A 19,020-nucleotide genomic window follows, 5' to 3' on the forward strand; every position below is an offset into this window, starting at 1 on the left:
CAGGAAGACTGACAAAAACAAATGAGGGCTGCCTCCTCTGGATACAGCCAGTTGAAAGGGAAAACCAACTCTAAAGAACTCAGGGGGTAGGGGGCAGCCAACACGGTGACTGTACTAAATGCCACTGAACTGTTCACTTTCGAATGGTCACTTGCAGGAACTTTGCTGGTGGTTAAGACTCTGCACTCCCAATGCAGAGGGCATGGGTTTGATTGCTGGTCAGGGAACTAAGATCCCACAGGTCGCACAACATGGCCAAAAAAAAAAAAGGTTAATTACATGTTATGTGGATTTTACTTCCATATAAAAAAAAATCCAGGGGCTCATGGCACCACAGTCCCAGAGAGAATTTTTTGCAGAAATGGGCCCTGGCCTGAGGTTCAAAGAGCCTCCAACAGGCAATGAATGCCTATTTGTGTCTCTCCTGTAACCTGTCCTCTCTGGGCTGCCCACTCGTGTGGTGATAGTGTATGCGTGTGTATGAGTGTGTGTGTGGTTTCTCAAAGCAGCTCCTATGACTCTCGACTGCAGGAACTTTTGCAAATAACACTTAATCCTTGTTAAACTCCCATTCTAAGCCCATCTTTAATCCTCACAGCAATCCTCAGAGGTAGGGACTATTATCATACCCATTTTACAGATGAGAAAATGGAGCCCCAGAAAGGTTCAGGAGTTGCTACAAAGTCACCTAGTAAGTGAAGTGTACAGGTTCAAACCCAAAGCCAGGCACTGAAGCTCTCCACTTCCTGCACCAAACACCTACACTCTTTCAGGTTCAGAACAGTATAAAGTATGTTTATACATATGGGTCTTCCCTGGTGGCTCAGACAGTAAAGAATCTGCCTGCAATGCAGGAGACCTGGGTTTGATCCCTGGGTCAGGAAGATCTTCTGGAGAAAGAAATGTCAACCCACTCCAGTATTCTTGCCTGGAGAATCCCATGGATGGAGGAGCCTGGTGGGCTACAGTCCATGGAGTCACAAAGAGTCGGACATGACTGAGCGACTAACACACACATATGTCTATACATAGAAGAAACTCAATAAATCCCCATCAAATGAATGCCTGTCTTCCATCTAGTAAGCTCCTGCTCAGCTCTCTAACTCATTTGATGTTCAGTGCCCTATGAATTTAATGCTATCATCAGCCCCACTTTACAGATGAGGAACCTAAACCTCAGAGATGTTAAATAACTTGCTCAAGTTTATACAGCTCTTCGATGGCAACACTCTGATCCAAACTCAGACCTGTCAGCCAGGTCTTTCTCAATTGTCTTCCAGAAACTTCTCTGGGGCTGCCTGCTCAGTAAAGCCCAGCTGGGTCCTTCTGTGCACCCGTTAGTTGGCCTTGATTTGGATGTAAACAGGGGAGATACAAATAACAGACTGGCCTCTAATTCAATGCATGGAAAACATGATCACAGCAGGCAGGCAGAGGGGAAGGGCGCTGCCATGAAGGAAAGGAGGGAGGCAAGGCCTGGAAAATTCTGATGGAGGCAGGGGCTATGCTCCATCTGCTCCCACCAGGGGAGAGACATTTTGGCTCCTCTTACAGCAAAAGCAACAAACTCGAAGCATGCCACAGTCAGCATGAAACGAGAATCTTCCTTGGACATCTAACTCTAAGAAATGAGTCTCCACGCTGGAGGAGGCAACCAGATTCAGGCAGCCTGTACCCAGACACCTCATCAGAATTATGCTGCTCTCTGCTGGAGCCTCAGCTTGGCCCCAACTGCCACCCACCAGGAGGGGCTGAACTTCCCCTGTGACCTGCATCATGGGCTGTTTTGCTTCTTACCCCCCTTCCATGTGCTGCCAGCCTTTGTTTCAGCTTCTTCCGCTGGGCTCCATTCTGTTCTGGGGATCAGAGTGACTCTGACAGGGCCAAGCCGCATGGCTCACAGGGTGATGCCATAGTCCAGAGGTCAAGATGGATGGACTACCTATCCACAGAGCTCTGCAGGCCCACCCTACTTCACTTGGAGCAGCAGTCCCCAACCTTTTTGGCACCAGGGACCTGTTTTGTGGAAGATAATTTTTTCCATGGACTGGGGGGTGGGGGGAACAGTTTCTGGATGATTCAAGTACATTACATATTACATTAGTGGTGCAGTTTCTTTCTATTATTATTATTACATCAGTTCCACTTCAGATCATCAGGGGTTAGATCCCAGAGCTTGGGATTCTCCTACACTGCTGAGCCCAGAGGAGATGGTTCCAAAAAAAACATGTTGATTGATTGACAGGTGGATGGCAGGGTGATTCAGTCGTAGAGCTTTGCTATTCTAGGTGTGGCCCATGGACCAGACGCACTGGCATCACCAGAGAGTCTATTAAAAATGCAGAATCTCAGGCCTCAGCTCAGACTTTCTGAATCATAAACAGTTTTTAACCAGACTCCCAGGAGATTTACAAGACCATTAAAGAAGAGAGATGAACTGGTGTAGGACAGTGACTCAGAAAGGCTTGCACTGTAACTGCTGTTTAATAGGTACTCATTCTCTGTTTTTCTGAATCCAGTAGTTTCTAAATGTTGTTGTACATTATTTCATCTGGGGTACTTTTTAGAATTTTTTTTTATTTGGAAATCATTTTAAACTAACAGAAGAGTTCTAAGAATAGTACAAGGAACCCTTGCCAGCAGGGTAAGCCCTCACCCAGATTTGCCAAATGTTAGCATTTTGCCACTTACTGTATCCATCCCTTGTTATGTTTCTACATGGTATTTCCCCCTTTAATCCATTCACCTAAATTGCAGACATCGTGTTCTTCACTCCTAAATATGGTAGCATGTATTTCCTAAGAACAAGAACATCCTTCAATAAAAAAAAAAAAAAAAAGAACAAGAACATCCTCTTAGGTAACCACAATCTAGTTATCAAGTTCAGGAGTTTTAACATTGACACAGCAATATGATCTAATAAAACGTCCATACTCAAATGTGGTCAATCAGCTCAATGATGTCCTTTATGGCAATTCTGGTTTTCATCTGGAGAGCTTTTAAAGTGCCGATGCCATGGTCCTATCCCCACACTGATTAAGAACGATTCTCTGAGGGAGGGGCTTGTGCCTATAATAAATTTTCATTGGAATATAATTGCTTTACAATGTTGTGTTAGTTTCTGCTGTACGACAATGTGAAGCAGCTATATATATACACACATACCCCCTCCCTCTAGAACCTCCTTCCCACCTCCCCACATCCCACCCACCTAGGTCATCACAGCACTGAGCTGAGCTCCCTGTGCTATACAGTTTTAGGCTTTCCAGGAGATTCTAATGTGCAGCCAGGTTTAAGAACCTGTGTGCCATAGGCTTTTTCTGTGGTCCCTAGAGATCACAGGGGTAGGAACCATTGCTGAAAGAGTGAGCCCTGAGTATAATTTGTCTAAGCCCCATGTCTCCTTTAATCTGAGTTCTGCCATCAGTCATTGCCTATAAGGTTCTTGGACCTTTCTTCACTTCTTCTGATGCCACTACCCTGATGGGAAAAAAACAGTTATTTTTCCATGCTGCTATTTCCCCTACAGCCACTTGGCCCCATCCTTCTTTCTTTATAAGAAATGAAGCCTTGAATGGTACCTGCTCTGGGCTGTGTTCTCCATGAAGCTGCGTCCAACAAGTTGGCTACAACACCTGGAATTACAGAAGAGCAAGGGCAGGTGATGGAAAAGAATGCCAGAGATGCAGCAAATCAATTCAGAAGAAGGCCAAATTTCTCTTTGGGCTGGCCACAAAGTTTCTCCAGAGTTCAAAGAAGCTTGATTAGAACTAGGCGGTTCTCAAATTACCTTGGTTTGGAAAACAAGCCACTGAGGTGAGCAGATGTAGCCATCCGCAGCTAGAGTGGACCCAAAGGTGATGTACAGATGGGGAGCAATTGGGAAACTCCAGCTAATCCCAGGAGCCAGCAGGCTTTTGCATTTCCTGAAAGAATTTGGGTCAATCTAACTTGTTGCTTTAATTGATTCAATGGAGCTCTTCTGTTTCCAGCCATGAGCAGACGAAGGGGAAGCCTGGCATGTCTGTGAGGGAGTTCATGTCATTTAGTTAGCTGGGTCACCCATTTCCCCAGCCTTGAAATAGCATGGCCACCATCACCTCCACCCCTCCTCCCACCCAAACATCTGTGTCACTGCAGCCAAAGAAACTCAGTTTACTTTGAAAAGGCTCCATCAGAGGAGGCCGAGTCCAGATTTGCATGTGTTGGTGAATATATTTTGGAAGAAAGCTGAATGCACAAAGCAGATCATTTGGCTTCAAAGCAGCTTTGTCAATGCCTGACATATCGACTCGCTTTTAGGATGTATTGACATTCTTTACTATTCGAGAGAACTAGTCTACTCAGATGGATGGCTTTAACAGATACATCTTTGCAGTTTAGTCAATGACAAAATATTTGTGAGTGGTTAATGTCTTTCCTCTTCACAGGAACTTAATAATGTCCCAAATGAGATCATTCCCCCTGGCCCAGGACTTGAGAACATTTTGAACTGTGCTCATCCTGACTGGGATTCCCTGGTGGCTCAGCTGGTAAAGAATCCGCCTGCAATGAGGGAGACCTGAGTTTGATCCCTGGGTTGGGAAGATTCCCTGGAGAATGGCTACCCACTCTAGTATTCTGGCCTGGAGAATTCCATGGACTGTATAGTCCATGGAGTCTCAAAGAGTCAAACACAACTGGATGATTTTTCACTTCACTGATTGGGAACCAAAGAATACTCAACTTACTGCCAGAGTCCAAATGGAGGGCACCCCGTATTACTAGATAACCGTTAGAAAATTCCTCAATTAGGACCCCGTGTGCACTGTCATTGCCATTTCTATCATCTCCCCCATCAGAGGACTCCTTGTCTGATTACAGATTTTGGTCCCTGCCAGTAAGACAGAATGTGCTTAAATTGATCAAAGATGTGTGAATTGCACATATCTCAAATTTTTGTAACAAAAGGCCAGCTTTGGGAAATGTTTTCATAGAGTATATTTCACATCGCTTAATGCAAGCTAGCAAAGGCATTGTCTTTCACATTAGAACTATTAAAACTTGGTTAATATTCTCTCCAACCATGAATTTTCATTTTCTGGTTACTTAATATGTATATTAACTATATACATTGTATGTATCCCCTGGAGAAGTAAATGGTAAACCCAGCCAGTATCCTTGCCTGGAGAATTCCATTGACAGAGGAGCCTGGTGGGCTATAGTCCATGGGGTCCCAAAGAGTTGGCCATGACTGAGTGACTAATACTTTTACTTTCACTGCATAGCCAGAAACGAGCCAACACTAAACAAACTTTAAAAGTGCACAAGGCTTGTCCTTCCAAAACTGGTATCTCCCACATATTTTTGAAATACAATAGAACATCCTGAATCCTAGGCCTATACCTATACTCAAAACTATCTCCAACCCCACCTTTTTCTTGGTGTCTCATTCCGGTAGGATCTTATTTGCTACTAGAAAATTACTAAATTCATAGGCTCAGTTCAGTTAAAAATTGCAAGGATATATTTGAGAGAAATGACTAATGATATGAGCATTTTGGCATGCAAAATTAACAGTGGGAAAATAAGCTTCTTTCATGAAGTTCCAGAGTTATTCCTGAATAAGATATGTTGTCATTTTCAAAAAATTAATGTGCTGTTTTTTTTTATAACTTAAAACATCCAATAAGAAATGTGTACAAGAACTAAGACCACATGCATTGCAGGAAAGTCTTTGTTTCTAATCTCAAACTTATTAAGATTCTACAAAGAGATAGCCATCAGGGCAAAAGAAATCCGTCATCAATAACAGGGTTAAGATTGCATATAAACAGTTAAAAAAACAACATTGTAAATCAACTATGTGCTGTGCTTAGTCCCTCAGTCATGTCCAACTCTTTCCGACCCCATGGACTGTATTTCAACTTTAAAAAAGAAGTTTGCCTGTAAAATACATGAAGAATGTATATTTTGAAGATGTGGCTAAAAACTCACCATGTCCACTTTAAACACTGCATTGACTAATAAAGATATAATTCTGGGCATGATTTTCTCAATGTCAGTTCCACAGAGTCTTAGATTTCTTATATTAGTGACAAAAATGAAAAATATAGAACAAGTTAGTGTTCTTTCTAATTCCATGTATGTTTAGTTAACTGAGTTCTTTTTCCCTCTGCCTGTTTTATCTCCATAGTCCTTAGTGATTACATGATATATTTGGCTTCTTTGCTTATCTCTACCTAAATTGAGAATAAAATATAAATCCCATGAGGACAAGGAATTTTTTTACCACTGTATCTCCAGTGCCTGAAACACTCTGACACATAGTAGATGCTTAACAAACATCTGATATATGAAAGAGGATACCACTATATTAAGAGAGACAACAAACAGATTCTATTATAATGGACAACATACAAGGAGATGAATGGTTGATAAAAATGCCATTATTGTTTGTATCTATATCTGAATATGCATTTATATGCCTTTATGTGAAAGAGCAATGCTGAGTTAATTTCCTTCCATTTCAAATAATGACTATATTTATATTGATAAAGCTAGTATACCGTGAAGTACAATAATATTTTGCCTCATTCTCAATGTTTTTTTTAGTTTATATTGCTATCTTTGTCTTCTATGAAAGTTTATTTTCTTTTTTAAAATTTTTAATTTTATCAGATCAGGTCAGTCGCTCAGTCGTGTCCGACTCTTTGCAACCCCATGAATCGCAGCACGCCAGGCCTCCCTGTTCAACACCAACTCCCAGAGTTCACTGAGACTCAATGTCCATCGAGTCAGTGATGCCATCCAGCCATCTCATCCTCTGTCGTCCCCTTCTCCTCCTGTCCCCAATCCCTCCCTGCATCAGAGTCTTTTCCAATGAGTCAACACTTCGCATGAGGTGGCCAAAGTACTGGAGTTTCAGCTTTAGCATCAGTCCTTCCAAAGAAATCCAGGGCTGATCTTCAGAATGGACTGGTTGGATCTCCTTGCAGTCCAAGGGACTCTCAAGAGTCTTCTCCAACACCACAGTTCAAAAGCATCAATTCTTCGGCACTCAGCCTTCTTCACAGTCCAACTCTCACATCCATACATGACCATAGGAAAAACCATAGCCTTGACTAGATGGACCTTTGTTGGCAAAGTAGTATATTGGAGTATAATTAGTTAACAATGTTGCATTAGCTTCAGGTGTACAGCAAAGTGATTCAGTTACACATATATCTATTCTTTTTCAAATTCTTTTCCCATTTAAGTTATTACAGAGTATTCAGCAGAGTTCTCTGAGCTATACAGTAGGTCTTTGATGGTTATCCATTTTAAATATAGCAGTCTGTACATGTCAATCCCAAACATTTAATACATCTTTTATCATAGGTCACTTTAAATCAGTGTTGGAAGTAAACAGAATGTATGTTTTACTAATGATAACATATTAATTAGAGAAATATTCATTAGGCACAGTACCAGACCCTTGAAAACAAGTGTCTTAAGATTTCTGTTTTCTTGAAAATCAAAAGCATAGGAAAATATTGATTAAAATAGTCTTCCCCCCAAGAAAACTAGCACGTTCTCTTTACTGACAGAAAAACAAGAATGTTGATAACTGAACCATAATAAGACTCTGAGTTAGACTAGTTAAAACCGAACATTAGATTTTCTATAAATCTATGCTCGATTGAGGTCCTTGCTAATATATCTTCTCTGATTATATAGAGTATATGCAAGAATAATTGGACTTTCATAATTACAAAATACACTGAGAGAAAATTATTTTTGCTAGCAAATAGCAAATAGTTTAGTTACTGTTCTTTTAAAAATATATCTCCCTTAGTAACTATATCAACATATTTTATGATTATTCCCTCTATCTAACATTATATAAATGGATTCATTTGAATCTCAGTGGAGAAAAGGCACAGACTATAAAAATACTTGAATAATGAGCATATAGCTTCTCAAAACCATACAAAGAAGACATAAGATAAAGTCAATATTCTGATAAAATACATATATGCTTGTAAGTAAAAGTTCCAGGGTAAACGTACTACTGCAACTGCAACTGGTACTAATATAACTTTGGTTACCATCTAGCAAGTATATAAGACAATCAAAACAAACCAAAAAAAAAAAAAAAGGAAGAAGTTAATGCTGAACTTAAACTTTTGTGTGGAGCCACTAAACTTTAGTGGACAAAGCAATACTCAAGAAAAGAAAATGTGGTCAGTATTGTGAATTAAAAATAAGTATTTTCCAATATACATGATTTAAAGTTATGAGTCATTCATGAAAAAATTATTAGAGGACTAATTTAGCAAAGTAATAACTGATGGTATAAACAGCAGCAGAAGTTTCCCTGAGCAGATGATCTATTTAAACCTCAGATTAAAGATAAAACGCCTGAAGAATTTATGGTAATAAAACACAATGGAAATGCTACAATGGAAATATGGAATTAAGATAACTTTTCAGAGTAGACTGGTGAAAACAAAACAATGAGATACCATTACACACTAATTCAGTTCAGTTCACTTCAGTTCATTCGCTCAGTCGTGTCCGATTCTTTGCAACCCCATGAATTGCAGCACGCCAAGCCTCGCTGTCCATCACCAACTCCCGGAGTTCACTCAAACTCACGTCCATCGAGTCAGCGATGCCATCCAGCCATCTCATCCTCTGTCATCCCCTTCTCCTCCTGTCCCCAATCCCTCCCAGCATCAGAGTCTTTTCCAATGAGTCAACTCTTCGCATGAGGTGGCCAAAGTACTGGAGTTTCAGCTTTAGCATCAGTCCTTCCAAAGAACACCCAGGACTGATCTCCTTTAGAATGGACTGGTTGGATCTCCTTGCAGTCCAAGGGACTCTCAAGAGTCTTCTCCAACACCACAGTTCAAAAGCATCAATTCTTCGGCACTCAGCTTTCTTCACAGTCCAACTCTCACATCCATACATGACCACTGGAAAAAAACATAGCCTTGACTACACGGACCTTTGTTGGCAAAGTAATGTCTCTGCTTTTGAATATGCTATCTAGATTGGTCATAACTTTTCTTCCAAGGAGTAAGCATCTTCTAATTTCATGGCTGCAGTCACCATCTGCAGAGATTTTGGGCCCCCAAAATAAAGTTTGACACTGTTCCACTGTTTCCCCATCTATTTCCCATGAAGTGATGGGACCAGATGCCATGATCTTAGTTTTCTGAATGTTGAGCTTTTTTTTTTTTTTTTTGAAAATTTTTTTGAATTTTATTTTATTTTTAAACTTTACAAAATTGTATTAGTTTTGCCAAATATCGAAATGAATCCACCACAGGTATACATGTGTTCCCCATCCTGAACCCTCCTCCCTCCTCCCTCCTCCCTCCCCATACCATCCCTCTGGGTCGTCCCAGTGCACCAGCCCCAAGCATCCAGTATAGTGCATCGAACCTGGACTGGCAACTCGTTTCATACATGATATTATACAGGTTTCACTGCCATTCTCCCAAATCTTCCCACCCTCTCCCTCTCCAACAGAGTCCATAAGACTGTTCTATACATCAGTGTCTCTTTTGCTGTCTCGTACACAGGGTTATTGTTACCATCTTTCTAAATTCCATATATATGCATTAGTATACTGTATTGGTATTTTTCTTTCTGGCTTACTTCACTCTGTATAATAGGCTCCAGTTTCATCCACCTCATTAAGCCAACTTTTCCACTCTCCTCTTTCACTTTCATCAAGAGGCTTTTTAGTTCCTCTTCACATTCTGCCATAAGGTTGGTGTCATCTGCATACCTGAGGTTATTGATATTTCTCCCGGTAATTTTGATTCCAGCTTGTGCTTCTTCCAGTCCAGCGTTTCTCATGATGTACTCTGCATATAAGTTAAATAAGCAGGGTGACAATATACAGCCTTGATGTACTCCTTTTCTTATTTGGATCCTGTCTGTTGTTCCATGTCCAGTTCTAACTGTTGCTTCCTGATCTGCATACAGGTTTCTCAAGAGGGAGGTCAGGTGGTCTGGTATTCCCATCTCTTGAAGAATTTTCCACAGTTTATTGTGATCCACACAGCCAAAGGCTTTGGCATAGTTAATAAAGCAGAAATAGATGTTTTCCTGGAACTCTCTTCCTTTTTCTATGATCCAGCAGATGTTGGCAATTTGATCTCTGGTTCCTCTGCCTTTTCTAAAACGAGCTTGAACATTTGGAAATTCATGGCTCATGTACTGCTGAAGCCTGACTTGGAGAATTTTCAGCATTACTTTACTAGCGTGTGAGATGAGTGCACTTGTGTGGTAGTCTGAGCATTCTTTGGCATTGCCTTTCTTTGGGATTGGAATGAAAACTGACCTTTTCCAGTCCTGTGGCCACTGCTGACTTTTCCAAATTTGCTGGCATATTGAGTGCAACACTTACACAGCATCATCTTTCAGGATTTGAAATAGCTCAACTGGAATTCCATCACCTCCACTAGCTTTGTTCATAGTGATGCTTTCTAAGGCCCACTTGACTTCACATTCCAGGATGTCTGGCTCTAGGTGAGTGATCACACCATCGAGATTATCTGTGTCGTGAAGATCTTTTTTGCACAGTTCTTCTGTGTATTCTTGCCACCTCTTCTTAATATCTTCTGCTTCTGTTAGGTCCCTACCATTTCTGTCCTTTATCAAGCCCATCTTCGCATGAAATGTTCCCTTGGTATCTCTGATTTTCTTGAAGAGATCTCTAGTCTTTCCCATTCTGTTATTTTCCTCTATTTCTTTGCATTGATCTCTGAGGAAGGCTTTCTTATTTCTCCTTGCTATTCTTTGGAACTCTGCATTCAGATGTTTATATCTTTCCTTTTCTCCTTTGCTTGTCGCTTCTCTTCTTTTCACAGCTATTTGTGAGGCCTCCCCAGACAGCCATTTTGCTTTTTTGCATTTCTTTTCCATGGGGATGGTCTTGATCCCTGTCTCCTGTACAGTGTCACGAACCTCAGTCCATAGTTCATCAGGCATTCTATCTATCAGATCTAGTCCCTTTGGAATGGCCAAATACAAAAATCTGACAAAACCAGTTACTGGCAAAGATGAGAAACAACAGGAACTCTCATTTGTTGTTAGTGGGAATGCAAAATGGTACAGTTACTTTGGAAGCAATGTCTAACATAGCTAAACATTGTCATACTCTATGATCTAGCTATTTTGCTCCTAGATAGTTCACCAAATGATTTGAAAACTAATGCCCACACAGAAACATGGACATGAATTTTATAAAGCTTAACTCATTCCCCCTCTCTCTCTCTCACACACACACACAAATTGGAGGCAACCAAAATGTCCTTTACTAGCAGAATGTTTAAACTAACTACAGAACATCAATATAACATAATATTATTCAAGAATAAAAAAAATGGGCTATCAAATCACAAAAATAAATGGATGATACCTTAATGAATGTTATAAAGTATAATAAGCTACTCTGGGAAAGGGTATACACTGTGAAAGTGAAAGTCACTCAGTCGTGTCCGACTCTTTGTGACTCCATAGACTGTACAGTCCATGGAATTCTCCAGGCCAGAATACTGGAGTGGGTAGCCTTTCCCTTCTCCAGGGGATCTTCCCAAGCCAGGGATCGAACGCAGGTCTCTCAGTCTGGAAAACACTGCATGATACCAATTATACCACATTCTGGAAAAGGTAAAATTGTAGCATGAATAAAAAATATCAGAGGCATTTTTCCTTTTGCTGCAAAATACTTTTATTAGTTTGCATACACTTTGTCAACACTCAACTACTCCTTTTCTTCTTTGATGTGAAAATCCACTTCATCCAGGTCTCCGGTGTCCCATACCTCAAGTATTGTAACATTATTCCGTGCGTCACCAGGAACCTCGATATTGGGACATTGGCATTGATCACCGGTTGCCACAGTGAGTTTCATATTCTTCACCCTGGACATAAGGTTCATCAGTGATGTCTCGGACTGGGTTAAGGCACCGCACATAGAGTCTTTGTAGGGGGAAGCCCTTATCTTCTTTCTTCCTGGAGAGCCAGATGAACAGCCCTGACGGCCAGGAGGAGTGCCCGCATTACTTTTGTCATCGCCTCCAGGAAACTTCAGGATCACCAAAAACATGAGGAAGATTAACAGCCAGTGCCACTTGCTCCCAAACCAGCCTGGGGCATACTCTGGTTGATTCTGCCGAACGCGGAAGTGCCTTCCACTGGGCACCATCCTCGGCAGTTCTTCGGCTTCATCTCTCAGAACATAAAACACATAGGCAAAGACAAACGAGATAAACGTAGGCCAAAAAAATAACCATATTACAGAGCGCATCGTGAGCTGAGACCAAGTGGCTCCTGGTGCGCTGGTCTGCGCTGGCACCTGGAGACTGAGCACCAGGCAGGGCTGGGCCCTTGGTGACGTCACAGAGGGCCCCACCCCCACCAGAACCCATGTGGCCAGGGTATGACTTCAGGGCAGAGGGTAAGGAGGCCTGCAGGGGTCAACTGGGAGTAGGGCTTAAAGGGACATGGGGCCATTTCCAGTGGGCAATTGAAAAAGAGGCGAGTGACAGAGTGCCATCCCCATGCCAGTGTATTCTTTCTGAACCTGGTGTTCTACTGGGAGGGTGGGTCCATTTTCTATTTTTATTTTTCCATTTGTTGAATCCAGACACTGTGGTGAGCAGAGCAGAACCAGGGGCATGTGCCCCTGTGGAGCAGACAGCCAAGTGGGAAAGAAAGATATTAAACCAGAGGCCACAAACTAGGAGCCACTGATGTTTTGTGTGGCCTACCACTGTCCTAAAAATGATTGTGCTCAGTGCTAAGTCCTGTCTGACTCTTTGCCTCCCCATGGACTGTAGCCTGCCAGGTTCCTCTGGAGAAGGAAAGTCAGGGGCATCACCAGTGATGCAGTAGGGGTGGGCAATGAGGTAGGTACTCTCTAAGATCCCTCCCAGATCAGAGGTTCTATGATCCTGCATGGCAATTTCCCAGAGGGCAGGGATGCACCTCCTGGGCAACAAGCAGTGGAACTGGCACATCTCTGGGGAGTTGCTGAGTTGGCAAAACTACACTGTCTGATGCACCTGTGGATGAGCAAGTACTGGCTGCACTCCTCCTCCCCGTCTGTGCATGTCTAACCGCCACATGTGTTGGAAGGTGACCTTGTTCTGCAGGTGTGGCTTGAGAGCTGTGTGCCTTTTCACTGTCCTTCTCTAGGAAGACGACCCTTCTTTGTGCTGTGCGAGTTGAAGATCCGAATGCACATCTATGGCTGCAGCACTCGGCACTGTGCCTTTCTGTCTGGGCCGGTGGTTTTCACACTTGAGTGTGTATCAGGGTCTCCTAGAGGGCTTGCAAAGTCCCATTTTGCTGGATCTCAGTCCCCAGTCAGTCCTGGGTGGGACTTGAAGACTGCCACTTCTGCAGGTCTCTGGGCAATACTGAGAACCACCATCCAGACAATAGCTTCACTCACAAAGACGTGGCTTCCCTCTGACTGCTGTGCACTGAACCTGAGGGGCCAGTGGGAGTGGAGTGGCAGCAAGAGCACCGAACTGGAGCCTGAAGACCAGGGTTGTACACTGCACCCGCCCTCTTGCGAGCTGTGTGACCTTAGGCAAGCCTCAGCACCTCTCTGTGCCTGTAGCTGCCTCACAGGCACAAGGATGCGATGAAGTTGGTGACTGCTACTCTGGGTGTTTCTGCAATTCAGAGTTGGTCTGTCACTCTTGTCCTGAGCCTAGTCTTCCCAATTGGGAAGCCAGATACCCCCACAGCACCCCACCCCCAAGCATCCAAGTGCCCACTTCTCTCCACAATCACTCCCAGCTGGAGTGGTCCACTTGCTTGGGGGTCTTCTTCTACAGCCAGCCCTGTATGGAGCCCAAAGGGTGAAACTGGTGTCTTCCTCTTAGAGATCCACATCTACCACTTGGGGGTATGTGTGTCTTGCATGTGCTATTTCAAACGCCTTTTAGCACTGAGATAAGGATACAGAATCCTAGAGCTAGTCTCCTGCCGGTAAACTCTGATGCTAATGACTTATTGTGTTACCTTGGGCAAGTTAGTTAACATCTCTGAGCCTCACATACCCGACTTTAAAATGGAGAAGCAGTACCTACTTCATGGGATTGCTGTGAGGACTAAATGAGATCATGTATGCAAGCCTTTACTCCTGGCACATAGTAAGTGCTTAACATGGTAGCTGTTGTTTCTCAAAAAGAGGATAATGGCCTCCTCTATAACATTAGAGATGCAGGAATGCTGGAAACACTATGGTTGCAGGTGTCCTACTTTCTTAATTCCTCCCATGGTGCATAATAACAATAATGGTAATACATATGTAGTGACACTAGGGCTTCCCAGGCGGTTCTAGTGGTAGCGAACCTGCCTGCCGATGCAGGACATGTAAGAGGCTGGAATTCGACCCCACAGGATTCAATCCGTGGGTTGAGAAGATCCTCTGGAGAAGGGAATGGCAACCCACTCCAGTATTCTTGCCTGGAAAATCTCATGGACAGAGGAGCCTGGCGGGCTAGCATCCATAGGACTGCAAAGAGTCAAACCCGACTGAAGTAACTTAGCATGCGTGCATAGCAATACCTTACAGAAATGGATATTTCACATTTTTGAGAACACTATCCACTAAATCCTCTCATTCCATCTTTATCACACTGTAAGAACAAGGCCACCACATTGGTGTGGATCTCAGGATGAGCTGAGATGTTCTGAAAACACTGCTGTCTACAAGCCTCCCATCAGTAGGCTGCTTTTCCCTATGTGGATTTCTGCTCCTGCATGGGCGAGAGAGCATCCTGGGCCATGGCTGCCAGCTGGGGAGGCTCCAGGGACCCTATCTGGTACTCAGCCCGTTTTTCTCAGGTACACATCAGGCCTAGAGGCTGCTTCCCATGTGGCATGATTGCTCGCGCTCTGTTTACTGCATGCCTTGCTGCTGCTGCTGCTGCTGCTAAGTCACTTCAGTCATGTCTGACTGTGTGACTCCATAGACAGCAGCCCACCAGGCTCCCCGGTCCCTGGGATTCTCCAGGCAAGAACAGTGGAGTGGGTTGCCATTTCCTTCTCCAGTGCATGAAAGTGAAAGTGAAGTCGCTCAATTGTGTCCGACTCTTCTCGACCCCATGGACTGCAGCCTACCAGCCTCCTCCATCCAAGGGATTTTCCAGTCAAGAGTACTGGAGTGGGGTGCCATCGCCTTCTCTGTTCTGCATGCACTACTAGGCCCCAAATATCCAAATGATGCTAATTGGATGACTCGGGGACTTCTGATACTACATATAAATGAAACCAGAATAATGCTCTGGACTTTTTCAGTTCCACTCATTAGGACAAGAAAAATCAGACCACCCTTCTATGCTGCCAATGACACTTATTAAGGCAAAATCATGAAGATGGCTCTGGCTGTGGTGTTACCACCACACTCAGCATTAATTAGAGTTCACTGATTGGTGAGGAATCAAGCACAGGAGATTCAGAAACTCATTATGGTGCTTAATAATGATTTGTTTCCTCACCAGAAATTGGATAAGGATTCTAGATTTCAGTGATTTCACTTCCCTGCTCTTTTCCTTCCCTTCATGCTTCTGTCATCACTGACTCAGCTGGAAACAGAGGTCAATGGCAGGTCCTCTGTGTGCATGCTAAGTCGCTTTAGTCGTGTCTGACTCTTTGCAACCCCCTGGACTGTAGCCCTTCAGGCTCCTCGGTCCATGGGATTCTCTAGGCAAGAATACTGGAGTGGGTCGCCAAACCCTCCTCCAGGGGATCTTCCTGATCCAGGGGTCAAATCCACATCTCTTATGTCTCCTGCAGTGGCAGGCAGGTTCTTTGCCACTAGTGCCACCTGGGAAGCCTGGCGGGTCCCCTATTTGGTGCCTATTGTTTGACTTCCCTGAGCCTTCCCTGGTGGCCATGCTCTGTCCATTGTCTAAGATCCCAGCAAGAGGCAACCTTACTTTGTGCAGCTCTATTCTAGTCACACTAGGCTTCCGGCTGTTCCTTAAACGGGTCTGGCCTCAGGACCTTTGCCCTTGCTATTCACTGTGGCTGACTTTGTGGGGCTCTTGTTCTCTCTCTTCTTTAAAGTCTTCATTCAAATGTCACCTTCTCAGGGAAGCCTGACATAACCAACATGTTTTAAAACTGACCCTCTCTTGCTCCCTATCTGCATTTCTTGCTTTATCCATAGTATTTGTTTCCTTCTAAAATGCTAATTTCCCTATCTGGTGAAGGGCTCTGGCTGTCCAGATGAGAGGTACTGTCTACTTCTGTGTTGGGATGCCAGAGGTCAGGATAGTACTCACAGCTTTACCAGGCCAATGGATTTGGAGAGAAGTGGTCCCTCCAAGAAAGAAAAGCAAAATAAACAACATGTTTACTTTACCTCACATCCCTTGCTTTTTTCTCCTTACCCTGTCAAAGCCTTCAGAGTCCAATTTCTACCTGATAATACAAATCAGCCAAGAAGGCATATGTAGGGAGAGAGGAAAAGACAAGACAATTCTAACTGGAGTCCTTTTAGGCCAAAGAGTTTGAACACAGGGGACCTTGCCTGGCCAGTGTTGTCCAGAGACTTCAGGCTAAGCATATTTCATTTCATTGTAAGGTCATAAATATTTTAAAACAATGATTAATTTTAGATGATTAATGAATAAAATAATATTTCTCAACCCCCCCAAAAAATACTAATTTCCCAATTGCTTTAGTGATCCCTTCCTCCACATTCACTCTACCAAAAGGCAAGACTCAGAGAGGCAAGGATATATTTAACTTTTTATTTTGAAATAATTTTGTTAAAAAACAGTGTTTCGAGGGGATGGAGTATTGATATTTTTATTTCTTTAGGAGCTTCTATCACAAAAGTGAATACTCATAGCTTGCATTTTTATAATACTTCAAAAGTAGGTTCCCATACAAATTCCTTGAGATACATTATTATTGGGTCTAGTTCACAGATGAGGACACTGACTCGGGAGGTACAGCAGGTACTGTCAATGTCCTTCCCATATCCTTTGTCATTTATCATTTCTGTGCCTGCCAGCCTGCTTTCAAACTGCCTAAAATAATGTTTGACTTTACAGGACAATAGGAAACATAGCACAGAGTTGCTGTACACCATTCACCCAGCTTCCGCTCACATTAAACTCCTTACATAATAATGGTAATAGTATCGAAACCAGGAAATTAATATTGATACAACACTGTTAACTAATCTATAGACCTTATTCAAATTTCCCCAGTTTTCCCACTAATGTCTTTTTTTTAATCCCAAGATCCAATTCAGGATCTCGTATTGTATTTATTGTCATGTCTCAGGATCGTGGGCTTCCCCGGTAGCTCAGCTGGTAAAAAATCCACCTGTACTGCAGGAGACCCCAGTTCGATTCCTGGGTAGAGACAGTCCCCAGGAAATGAGATAGGCTATCCACTCCAGTATTCATGGGCTTCCCTGGTGGCTCAGATGGTAAACAATCTGTCTTCAACACGGGAGACCTGGGTTCAATCCCTGGGTTGGGAAGATCCCCTGGAGGAGGGCATGGCAACCCACTCCAGTGTTCTTGCCTGGAGAACCCCCATGGACAGTGGAGGCTGGCAGGCTACAGTCCATGGGGTTGCCAAAATTTTGTGACCCTATGGACCATAGGCCTCCAGGATCCTCTGTCCATGGGGGTTCTCCAGGCAAGAACACTGGAGTGGGTTGCCATGCCCTCCTCCAGGGGATCTTTCCAACCCAGGGATCGAACCTGCATATCTTACACCCCCTGTACTAGAAGGTGGATTCTTTACCATGGAGTCACCTGGGAAGCCCTGTCTGATGTTATTTCATGGTTAAATTAAGGTTGGGTATTTGAAGCAAGAATACCACTGAAGTGAAGTTGTGCAGGGTGGGGTTTTTTGATTGTTCCTTGCCGTAGCCCCAGTTGACCAGATCAGGCCCTGACATATGGGAGGTGCTCAGTACTCGTGAAGACACAAAGGAATCAGACCCCAGGCACTTGCACTCCTTTCTGACCATGGGAAGATTATGTTCTTGGAACATCACATTCGTTGGGAACCTCTTATACCTTTGAGGAAGAAGGAAGTAAGCAAACTGGGTAGGGAGAGGGTTCCCTACCACAAAGTTAAACAACAACAGGTGAAGGAACCCAAGTAGCATAGGGCCCAGTGAGAGGAAAAATGCTATAACACTTAGAGAAAATGATAGAAAAAGTATTGCTACTTTAAAAAAATAATAATAACCTCCCACCTACTATAGACTGAAGGTTTGTATCCCCTCAAAATCGGTATGTTGAAATTTAATCCCCAATGTGGTGGTATTTGAATGTGGGCCTTTGGGAGGTGATCAGGCAATGAGGATGGAAACCTGATAAATGGGACAGTGCCCTTATAAGAAAAGGCCCACAGAGCTCCTTCATCTCCCTCTGCCACGTGAGATTATAGCGAGAAGATGGTCATCCACAACCAAGGAGTGGCCTCACTAAATTTGCTGGTACCTTGAACTTTATACTACAAAAAATAAATTTCTGTTGTTTATAAGCCACTCAGTCTACAGTATTCCGTTGGAGCCACCAGAACAGATAAAACATTCACCCAAACAAAACACTTTACCTTTCATGTGAAAGTATATGGCTCAGGCCACAGGTTCTGAAGTCAGATTGGTGGATTCTCAATTTGGCTCTGACACTTACTAGCTAGGTAATGATGAACAAACCTCTTAACCTCTCTGTGCCTCATTTTCCTCATCTGCAAAGTGGACATACGATTACTAGTAATACAGTAGTGTTTTTCTGGGGAATGATGGAGGTAATACAGGTGAGCAGCTTAATGTGTTCAGCTGCTTCAGTCGAGTCCAATGTTTTGTGACCCCATGAACTGTAGCCCTCCAGGCTCTGGTCTATGGTGTTTTTCAGGCAACAATACTGGAGTGGGTTGCCTTTTCCTACTCCAGGGGATCTTCCCAACCCAGGGATCAAATCCGTGTCTCTTGCATCTCTTGCATTGACAGGCAAGTTGTTTACCACTAGCACCACCTGACCC

At 43.3% G+C, this 19,020-nt stretch overlaps 1 protein-coding gene and 1 pseudogene across 1 annotated transcript in view; both read right to left on the bottom strand.

Annotated features, from left to right (window-relative positions):
• Positions 1-19,020, bottom strand: part of PAK3 (p21 (RAC1) activated kinase 3) — a 429,164-nt gene that overhangs the window by 365,960 nt on the left and 44,184 nt on the right. The gene's annotated exons all lie outside the window — the stretch shown is intronic.
• LOC113888095 lies at positions 11,744-12,187 on the bottom strand (annotated as a pseudogene).

The sequence above is a fragment of the Bos indicus x Bos taurus genome, chromosome X, assembly GCF_003369695.1.
Source record: "Bos indicus x Bos taurus breed Angus x Brahman F1 hybrid chromosome X, Bos_hybrid_MaternalHap_v2.0, whole genome shotgun sequence".
Lineage (NCBI taxonomy): Eukaryota > Metazoa > Chordata > Mammalia > Artiodactyla > Bovidae > Bos > Bos indicus x Bos taurus.